The sequence below is a fragment of the Bradysia coprophila genome, assembly GCF_014529535.1.
Source record: "Bradysia coprophila strain Holo2 chromosome X unlocalized genomic scaffold, BU_Bcop_v1 contig_173, whole genome shotgun sequence".
NCBI lineage: Eukaryota > Metazoa > Arthropoda > Insecta > Diptera > Sciaridae > Bradysia > Bradysia coprophila.
The window spans coordinates 770,407-780,661 of NW_023503302.1; positions in this window are offsets into that span (position 1 = coordinate 770,407).

The following is a 10,255-nucleotide window of genomic DNA, read 5'->3' on the forward strand; positions in this document are numbered from 1 at the left end:
AGAAAAAGAAAATTCAAATAAATACAAAGAAATAAACCAATATTTCAGTCGACAACCCAGATGACCTTATGACATAAAAATAAAAGAAGAAAACACTGATAACTACAAAGAAAAAAAAAGAAGTAAATAAAAAAACAGAATGTGAACAATTGGATGATTGAATAAATGAAAGTACATAGTTATATAAAATAAAGAAAGCATTAAGAATATTGTATGAAAAATAAATAACAAAAAAATAATTGCGCAAGCAAATAAAAAAAAATACAAAAATGACGTTGTTAAAAAATTAAAATGTTTTATAACCGTTAAAAATCGCTGCGAATAAATCAATCCACACATTCCTCCAAAGAAAATAAATACATAAGATTTGGTTTTTTTACGTATATGTCTCATTCCTCAGGACATGAAGTATATTTCCCAAAAACATTAGGAAAGCGACGAAAAAGGTAACATATTGGAATATTCATTGAATGTAGGGTAGGTAAGTATCTCAATTTATATTTCGCCAATTTTATCAAAGCCAATGACCATCAATATTTATTACACAAATCTGTTACCTTCGTAACGATGGGAAGATAAACATGGGAAATTCTTTATCAACCAAAATAAAATTTTGAAAACTCGACAATTAAAGAAAATCCTCAGAATTTTTATTTATTCCGTGGGTCTTTTGGAATTGCTCGATGTTAAAAATTGAAGTGTAATACAATGTGGATTAATGGTCGAATTTAAGAGTGAAATTTTTGAAACATTTGATTGATTGGGATATCCATGGATTTCTTCATTGCGAGTTATTAGATTAGAAAAAGCGGCGGATAAACAGATCAAACCAAGTGTGAAGAGACTGAAGACAACTAAAAAACATAGCTAACGCCGACCCGTACGGTACACCTATTCGTATCAAAAGCCTTTAATGTGGAACTCTTCATTACTCTTCCTTCATTCTCTGCTCTGCTAAAAACCTATTTGCCCTTTAATATCAAATTATCCACTCTTTGCCTTGTTATCATATACAAATAAACTGCCGGAGGCAATATAGACAGCCCCGTACGAAGTCAACTTTCATAAATTCCTATTTAAACAGCTATATACCGCTACATTTACCCATAAATAAACATTTAACAGATGAATATGCTATTATACAACTCTACCTGCCTGTATATAGCTCAATATATATAGTTATATATGGAATCCCCGAAACCCCACACACATAACAAATTATTTCCATGTTAACAGAAACTCTCTAAGTACCATTTTTCTCAATATTCAGATTGTCGGAATAGCTCAATCAAAAGACAAATTTTTTAGTTTTTGCCAATATATTTCGTCCTCAATTCGAGAACATCATCAGGGCTGTAACAAAAACATTTCATTGATAACAACACAAATCATAGCTGTATAAAGAGACACAGCGTACCTATGTTATAACTACATTCATACAAAATAGCAAAAACTGCCCATAACAAAAGTTCTGTGTATGTTCCGTCTGTATAAATTATAAAAACAAATTATAAGAAAATGCTACTGGCACTACATTAGCAAAATCAACTTACAGAAACAAACACTTCGTCAAAAACATTAACAAAATCAGAAAAAACACTTTCTACAACAACCGGCAAATTGACATCAGTAATTTGAAAGCATAAAGAACCACTTCCTAGAAAAGCTTTGCCATTCGTCTCACAAAAGTACGACTAACAAAAAAATTTTATTGGCATTCTCATTCCGCGCGACAATTTATATGATGTTATTGTATGCAGTCGATAGAAAAACCGATTCTTTCTGCTTGTTGATGCAATTTGCGTTCTTCCTTATGTGGATCATTTCCAAAACACAACGTTTCTTCTTGTTGTATTCAAATTCGAGGATTTCTACATCATCCCACTTCGGTTCATGATTTAATGTAACAGCATGTTCGGTGATGGCACTATGATCAATGTTCTTGATCTTGGCGTTGTATTTATGCTGGTACATTCTTCTTTTCAATTTCTGTTTCGTTTGTCCAATGTAAATGGCATCACAAGAGCATGTGACTTTGTAAACAACATTAGATTGTTCCAACTTGACTGTCTTATCTTTCAGCCTACTGAAACAATATTTTTTAACATTGTTGTCACCTCTACCAACTGTGGTAAAATGTTCTTTGCAAATTGATTTTAGACTTTCAAACAAGCCTCTGGAATACGGAATTGCTACAGTTGGCTTATCATGTTGTAGTCCATGAGCTGGTAGTTGATTATGGATTGAAGGGCTGTCTTTTCCTGCAATCTTCAACTTCGTTTTACTAATGATGTCTTCCGTCAATTTGCTAGGATATCCATTAGTCTGCAACGTGGTTCTTAGTAATTGGAAATTTTGTTCGTGAAAATCTGGATCAGATAGTACCAAAATCTTTTCAGTCAACAACGCGACTGTGTTTTTCTTATAAGCCAATGGAAGGTGTGACCCAAAATTCATGTATCTGCCTGACCATGATGGCTTATGATACCAGTCCAATTTAATACTACAACCGTCTCTTATGATGACCAATTCCAAAAACGAAATTCTTTGATTGGATTCTTTTTCAATAGTGAACTGCACATGTGGGTTATAGTCATTAAATGCTTTCAGAATTTGGTCTGCTTTGTCCTCTGGAACTGCTGTGAGTATATCATCGACATATCTCCAGAAGAATGGTAGCTTAAAACCAAGCTTATTGATGACCACATCTTCCAGAATTTCAAGAATTAAATCGGCAAAAACTGGTGATGACGGTGAACCCATTGGAGCGCCGAAAATTTGTTTATAAAAACATCCTTCGTATTGAAAACAGCACTTTTCAATTACAATACGTAGACCTTCAAGAAATTCGTCTTTCGGTAAGTTGGTGTGTTTCTTGATTGTGCTCCACTTTTTATGAACAGCAGCGTAGATTAATTCGCTTGGTATTTTGGTGAAGAGAGATACCACATCCAACGATATCAAGACATGATTTCTGGGAAGTCTAACTTTCCGTAATTTTTTGGCCAATTCAGTAGAGTTCTTGATCGACCGGTACGTTTTTCCTACGACATTTTTCAGAATCCTGCTGTACATCTTTGATAGCTGGTATGTAGGTGAATTGATGCTGGATACTATAGGCCTGATCGGGTACCCTGCTTTGTGTACTTTGACCAAACCATAGATTTTTGCACAAACACTATTATACGTTCGCATCCATTTAGCCTCATTGTTGGTGATGTAGTTATGGTCTTCCCACTTGGTGATGAGTGCATTGCATTGAAACTGAATTTGATTGCTGACATCACGTTCCAAAACAGTGTACGTTGTCCTGTCGTTCAATAGTGTCATCATCTTATCATTGTATTCTGCCTTATCCATCACCACAGTAACATTGCTCTTGCCAGCATTTAACACTAACAATTCTGGATGTTGATGTAAGAATTGTTTCGTTGCAATAATGTTAGCTTTGATGATTTCGTCGACAGTACCATGTCTATTAGGTGCTTTCTTGAAATTAGTGACCGCATTACAAATTTTGTTGCGCACTTCTACTCTATCACTAGCACCTAAATCTTGTAACTTCGGTTCATAGTTCGCAATGATTTGTTTCACATCAATTCGACTGTTGTTCGTTGGTAGGTATAGGTATAGGTTTCTCAAGGTATAGGTACTTTTAATAAAATCCAATATGGCCGCCGGCAGCCATTTTGTAAGGAGTCTGGAAATAGTACAGACGTTTCAACCCCCTACCAATTTTTTGATATGTTAAATGGGATGTGCTGGCCATCATTTTAAGCCAATAAAATGGAAAATCGGTTGAGGTGCTCATTGACAAAACCATAAAATTGGACTTTGATGCCTCACCCTGACTCACAGCTACAACCTTTCGACCCGACGATACTTTTATTAGAATCGTCTGTCAATTCTCTACAAACTACCATTAGATCAAAACCGGCCGGGTCGTTTCATTTCGGGGAAGAATTTTCTGAAAAGGTCATGATTTTGAAAATTTCAAATTTTCTTAAAGTCGACCCGAGCCGGAGAGGTCGTTTAAAAAAAACTTCTTCTACGAAATGATCACCTTGAAATTCGCTATCCATAGCACCATAAACGTCCGGAAACAAAAATGGTGTGTCCGATTCAAAAAAAATTTCACCATGAATGAGAGAACAATAGGTGTCCGACGACTCATTCTTGTCCGAGGATTGGTACGCTCACCCTACACTCACAATTTATAAACATTTCCAAAAGTAAAAGCTCCGCCGTGCAAAGTTGCATTCAGTTAACTGGAAAGTACAGACTTTTAATAAAAAAAAACACTCGGAACAGCTTTGTTGTGCCTTGTGCCAACCGTGCTGTATCACCATTTCATGGCCATCCATTCCTTCCGACTTTAATACCTCATCACTTCTAAAGTTGAAAAGAAAGTGTATTCTGGAAGGATGTCTTCGTTCAAAATGTTTTAGACCGAATTGTTGAAAGAGATGCCATGCATCGCATTTCAGCTTTCCAATGGTAATTTTCTCAACTTTATTTCTTTTCAAAGTTAGATTGTAATTTTTTTTTTATTTTGTATTCTTCGCAATTACATGTCCACTAGCACACCACGACCCATTTACATTAATTTACTCATTACTATAACGGTCCGTTGCCAAAGCGTAATGTAAAGAAAATAGTGAATGTCCTAATGCAAAGCACCTCGCAGGTTTTACCACGTGAAATTTTACAAGACATCCATGGATCCTGGATCCATTTATTGCGAGGTATTAGATTAGAAAGATGGGTGGATAAACAGAGCAAACCAGGTTTGAAGAGATCAGAGAAAACTGAAAAAAACTGACAAAACTCAGTCAAACTAAAAACAACCGAGTCTTGTATACTCCGCAATTACATGTCCACAATTTTGCGGCAGTCGGCAGTCGTGTGTGTTTTGTATTGTAATCAGATTTGTAGCACACGTTAAACAATGGAAAACTTTGCATTATTGTCCGTCTCAGCAACGCAAAATTGTTCGTTAGTTTTAAGATTAAGAGTGATATCGCCAAATCTTCAGGTGATTTTTTTAACTTTGGAAACAAGCGGTTCCCGATTTTAATGAGTGATAGCTCGTTGGATTCGTCTTTCAATTCTAGGAAACACGTGTCTTTCACTTTTTCTTAAAAAAAATTGTTTTCTTTGAAAAGCGCTCAAAAGTGAAGACATGTCAGAGGGTACCGAAAACAGTTTTTCGGCAATAACTCAAGAAAAATTTATTTTAAATTGTTGTAATGTTTGTACGATTGTCGGCATTGAAAAGACCTACAGGTGGAGTATACGCACCGCTTGGTGCTAGTTGATCCACTAGAGTTATGACTAGATATATAGTGAATGTTCGGAGAGTCCGCCTTCTCTGCAGCTTCGATGTACCACTGAACTGAGTACGGGGTGTTGTAGCTGGCCTCACCCACTATCGTTGCACATATAAATGAACCCAGTACTTTCGGGCTGCAAGCCTACAGAAGTCTTGAAAAAAAGTTGGTGCCAAAATGCAGATTTTTTTCTTCTTTCTGAGGGCTCTACAGCTGGAACAGCATCTGGAACGGTACTATGGCAGTCATTCTTTATTGTCTACTATTCCCTTACCGTATACGCTTCACTTTGACTCGAATATAGGTCGTTACAACATATCCAGTGTTAGTAATTCTTGTGAAAAATTATTAAATTTTTCTCGGAGGATTTTAGTCAAATAAAGTGTTTAGCGTATAGCAAATGACCTCAGGAGTCCGGAACAGTAATTAGTTTTTCAATTGGACCAATATTTGCTACGCGACAGGAGTTTGGAAAACCGATACGATCAAGTGGGAGCAAACGGTTTTCCAAACTCCTGTCACGTAGCAAATATTGGTCCAATTGAAAGTCTAATTACTGTTCCGTAGTCCTGAGGTCATTTGCTATACGCTAACACTTTATTTGACTAAAATACTCGGAGAAAAATTTAATGATTTTTCTCTTGATATTACTAATAGTGGATCTGATATATTCGCGACATAGCGAAGCGTTTTTCTATTGATAAGGTGAAAGAATAGCAGACAACAAAAAATGATTGCCGTAGTACCGTTCCAGATGCTCTTCTGGCAGTTGGGCCCTCAGAAAGAAGGAAAAAATCTACATTTTGGCACCAACTTTTTTTTCAAGACTTCTGTAGGCTTGCAGCCCAAAAGTACTGGGTTCATTTATATGTGCAACGATAGTGGGTGAGGCCAGCTACAACACCAAATACTCAGTTCCGTGGTACATCGAAGCTGCAGAGAAGGCGGACTCTCCGAACATTCACTATATTTCTAGTCATAACTCTAGTGGATCAACTAGCACCAAGCGGTGCGTATACTCTACCTGTAGGTCTTTTCAAGGCCGACAATCGTACAACATTACAACCATTTAAAATAATTTTTTCTTGAGTTATTGCCGAAAAACTGTTTTCGGTACCCTCTGACATGTCTTCACTTTTGAGCGCTTTTCAAAGAAAACAATTTTTTTTAAGAAAAAGTGAAAGACACGTGTTTCCTAGAATTGAAAGACGAATCCAACGAGCTATCACTCATTAAAATCGGAGACCGCTTGTTTCCCAATCACCTGAAGATTTGGCGATATCACTCTTAAGAACGCTTTACTCGGTAGTAAAGGTGAGCGGGTTACCTGCACTTGGTAAAAAAACGGCCCGAACCCAGTTTAATCTTATCGGGTTTCAAAAATTTAACTCGGGTTTGACTCGTGAGGTTTTGCAACGCACTTTTTATGTACTTTATCTGGTAGTCAAACTCAAAACGATTATTTCTGGATACATATCAGAAATAATGTATTTTGAATGATACGTTCATTTTCGAATTAGCAATGTATAAAACTGACAATAGACTTTATTAAACTAATTTCAAAAGGAACAATAACAGCCAATTCTGCTTTTAAAACGTCCTGAATTCCCAAATTATGATTTATACGAAAAAAAGGCAGGAGTACAAAAATCGATGAACACAGTCCATCATAACATTTTAAAATCCATGCGCGGCGTGCCGTCTGAAGCAGAACTTATGTGCCTAGAAAAGAAATCTCGTAATAATCAGGTGCTCTCGTTATATGAGACATTTCTTGTATTAAATTGCTAATTCGAATCACTAGCGTCATCGTTTGATCTCGTTCCTCCAGAATTAAGTTTCTTCAAAGTACGGCATCGTCTAGCAAGGTGACGCTGAACGTTACAAAGTAATACGCATCGTCCACAAAACGCACATTTTTCGCGTTTCCTTTTCCCGAACTCATCCTTGTTCTGATGTGTAACACGGATGTGATGCGCAATTGTTTGCTTCTTTCCAAAATTCTTTTTACATCCTGCATATGGACATTGATATTTCAAGCCTTCAGCGTCGAATACTTGTTTCGGGATCAATTGGTTGACATTCGCACTCGTTTGCTCCATTTTAGAAGTTGAATGAAATAAAATTAGGACGCGAAATAAATTTCACAAATTAAAAATTGTTTGCAACATGTGACTTAAACCGAATTATATTTCAATAAACTAGTTGATCTTAAGAACACTGTTTTAAAGATTCCTCGATACCAAAAACATATATTCTACGGCTTTTATTTTTGAGAGCTATAAGAATGGTCTAACGAATGTAGTAATATTCATCTGAGCTGTCATAATATCGTAGAAATAGTTATTTGTGTAGCTGTTTTGGACGATTGGTTTTAGACAATTTCGCTAATTGTAGGCCGAACAAAAGAGCCGAAAATCGGAGAAAACAAAATTAAAATTGACCTTATTTTCGGCCCCAGATCATGAAAATCCAAATTGTACCAAATGAGCCATGTATACCAAAGGGCAATCAAATTTCAACCTATGTTTGCTTCAGTTCATCTTCACTCATACAAACAAAACTAGTTATGATTGTTTCATGGCTTATTACAAATAGTTATTTGTTCAACGAGGGAAGAAAAGTTGAAAATTGCATATACTCGAGAAAATACAATTTCCAATTTTCTTCCCGAGTTAAACACAATGTTTTTCACAACAAAAGTTTCAGCGGAGGGGAAATAGTCATTTTCATGTGTCGGGGCCGAAAATGAGGGAGTTTTGAGATTTTTCTCTGGTTTTCGACCCCTTACATGAAATTTTGTTTGAGTATCTGTTTTGGACGATTGATTTTAGGCACTTTCAAAAAATCTTAAAACTCCCTCATTTTCGGCCCCGGCACATGCAAATAACTATTACGTCACAAGGACTGAAGTCCGAAAGTACTTTTTCATGCTTCGCGCAGAAAATAAGGAAATTTTTAATTATTTTTTTTTTCTCGAGTTTTCGGCCCTTTGCATGAAAACTCACATGTGTACCTGCTTTGGACGATTGATTTTAGGCACTTTCGCTTGTAAGCCTCACTCCGTTCGGTCTACAACTCGCGAAATTTCCTAAAATCAATCGTGCAAATCAGGTACACAAATGACTATTCCGTGTGAAGGATCGATTTTTGTAGGCCTTCTAAGAGAACCGAAAGCAATTACATATCCATATCGAGGGGAGAAAATTTACTTTCATGTTTGCTGAGGGAACCGAAAGTAATTTAAAAAAATCAATTTTGGGAGTCGAAAGCCTTGAAAGTTGGAATTTTTCTCGTAATTTAGTCCATCAGCATGAAAACCATTCCGTTTTTTACTTTTTTACCCGTGTTATGACATTTGGCACGACAGAGTAAAGTTAACCAGGCAGGAGCGCTGATTTGACAAGGGACCTGAATAATCTAGTGGTCCAATTTTTTTTGCGAACAAAATCTTTCAATTTATGTCAGTGTTCATTTGAGTTCATTTTCATACAGTGTATTAGGTCCCTTATTTGACGTTTCGAAAATGAACCGCTCCTGCCTGGTTTATTTTACTCTGCCGTGCATTTGAACATTTCGTAAATTCACTTAAGTCATTCACTTTACGTGAGCCCTGGGGAAGGGAAGCTCTGTTTGTTCCTATTTTTATTTTATTTTTTAGCTTCATTTTGATAGTCATTTCAGCTGTGGAATGAAGATGACTAACGCCAGCTAGCTGTGATTCACTACAGATTATACTTTTCACTGAGTATGTAGAAGTAAAGGACGGATTAGGCTTAGTTCAACCACTAATGGTACCTCTATGGTTGATACACATCTCTTGGGGACGGTTGATTTTAGACACTTTCGCTTGTCGGTAAAATCTACCGTCCACAGATACGTAAATAATAAGTATGCAGCCGGTAGCCCGCAGTAATGGTAATCGCTGGTGAGTGCAGTAATAATTATGGAGTCTTTATTACATTGCACCTACTGATTGAACAATTCTCCTTGTAAAGTTGATTGCATAGCGAGAATAGAATGTGAGTATTCAAGATATTGGCGGTAACACTGCGCTTCTCTCTCTCTCTCTCTCTGACTGATATGGACTGAGATTATAGCTTAATGCTTGATTTCCACTTACCAAAAAGTTATTCCGTGTGAGAGACAAAATTGATTTTTTTCTATTTTTGCTTTGTTTACTTGACAGCTGGCTCTCTTACGGAGCAGTATGTCTCTACGAGGAATTTTTATTTCTGTTCGTTCGTTCATCCGCTGGTTGATTTCACATACAATATGGATAGTGAATGGTAATGACAAACCGGTCAAAAACCGGTAAAAAACCGGTAATGACGATTACCGTTTACCGGTAATGGAAATTTGTCATTACCGGTTTTACCGTAGGACATTCTTAGAATTATTACTCTATAATCGAAACCTAACGAATTTAACTACTCAAAACCATATTTTAGGAAAATAATAATGCCTGATGTCGGTAAAGTCTACGAAATCTACCAAATAAATATGTATTACAGTCAAATTCGTCAATAAAATTCATCCCAAGAAAGCTAATTAGAACATAGAGTCATAACTGAATGTTTTAGCATCGAATTGTGATTGGTGACTTGCGTGAGGTTTTTATTGTGGCAAGAGTTGCTGGAGACTCAAAAATTAAGTCACTTACTTTAATAGGATGCATCATTCTTTCTATCCTAAAATTGAAGTCAAAGAAAAGAGCTACAAAAACTGAAAATTCTGCAATTTCCTTTTATTCATCGAAGTGATGAACATTTTCAAGTAGAATGAGCAAAATAATATTTTGAGTTCGTATGCAAGATGCGTTTGTCGAGAGCCTCGGCTAATAATTTTTTTTTGGGCTTTTTCATTATAAAATTGAACTTAATTGACAGATTTGTATGCAATATATATTACCGGTAATTTACCGG